The sequence below is a fragment of the Camelus dromedarius genome, chromosome 17 (genome assembly GCF_036321535.1).
Source record: "Camelus dromedarius isolate mCamDro1 chromosome 17, mCamDro1.pat, whole genome shotgun sequence".
In the NCBI taxonomy this organism is placed as follows: Eukaryota; Metazoa; Chordata; class Mammalia; order Artiodactyla; family Camelidae; genus Camelus; species Camelus dromedarius.
Window position 1 is genome coordinate 15,219,618 of NC_087452.1, and position 1,408 is coordinate 15,221,025.

Here is a 1,408-nt window from a genome sequence, read left to right on the forward strand (position 1 = left end):
TAACTAAACATGCAACTACAATTTGCCTCTAGCAATTTGCACTTTTAGGCATTTATCCAGAGAAATGGCAACTTAGAGTCACACAAAAACTTGTACACAACAAAAAAGCAACTGTTAATAGCAGCTTTGCCCATAACAGCCCAAAGCTAGAAACAAACCAGGTATTTCTCTGTCAGTGAATGGTACATCAACAAACACTGTGAAATACTACTCAGAAACAAAAAAGAACAAACCACTGAAATCTCAACAATTGGGATACATGCCCATAGAATTATGCTGTGAAAAAGCCAATCCCCCAAATTATATACGGTATGATTCCATTTATATAATACTCTTGAAATCGCAAAATTATAGAAATGGATACAAGATCAGTGGTTTTCAGGTGTTAGGGTGTAGGGTTGGGGGTCGGGGATAAAGAAAGGAAAGTGTGGTTACAGGAAGAGATCATTGTGGTGATGGAACTGTACTGCATCTTGATGTAATGGTAGATACTCAAATCCATACATGTGATAAAATTGCAGAGAACTACATATATACGCACACACATAAGTGAGTGCAAGTAAACTGGGAAAATCTAAACACGATCAGTGGGTTATACCAATGTCAGCCTCCTAGTTGTGATACTGTAGTTTTGCAAGTCATCGTCACTGAAGGAAATTGGGAAAGGGTACATGGGATCTTACAACTTCGTGTGAATCTATAATCACCTCAAAATAGTTCTTTTTAACAGTAAAAAAAAAAAAAAATTTAGAATTTTGTTTTTAAATGGACTCGTGTATAGGACTTTCTCTCTTATGTCTACACCATCGCCATAAAAACATGCGAGGATTAGCACGCCAGGCTTGCTGTAGGATGAGAGACATGCAGAGCTGAGTCAGTCACCCCATTCGCCCCAGCCAAGCCATCCTAGATGGGCCAACAGGCAGCCATTCCTCAGCCATGTGAGCAACCCAGGCTCACAGTAGAGCCAAATGTCAGCTGACTCCAGCCATGCACAGGACTAAGGCTTATTGCTGGGTGCCACTGAAGGTGGAGTGGCTGTTTGTCATGCAGCATTGTAATCGCAATGGATAACAAGCAATAGCCAAGCCTCAGAAAAGACACACTCAAGGTAACTGAGAGATGTAGGCGGCCCAGCTACACCAAGACTCCCGCAATACAGGGACACAGCTGCTCCCATCATTTTTTGTCCTTGAGTCCTTTGGCTCAAATACAAAAGATTCAAATTCCCAGGCGAATGTCTGCCTGCCTTAGCTTGACTCCTGTGCTCATCTCTTTGCGGGAAACAGCGGGACACCTTGACTGCATGCAGTGAGAGAGGAAAAGTGCGGTACAAGAAAAAAGAAAGGATAATGGATGCTAGCCAGACAAAAATGACAGATGTCCTCTGCCAAGATAAACAGGTTTA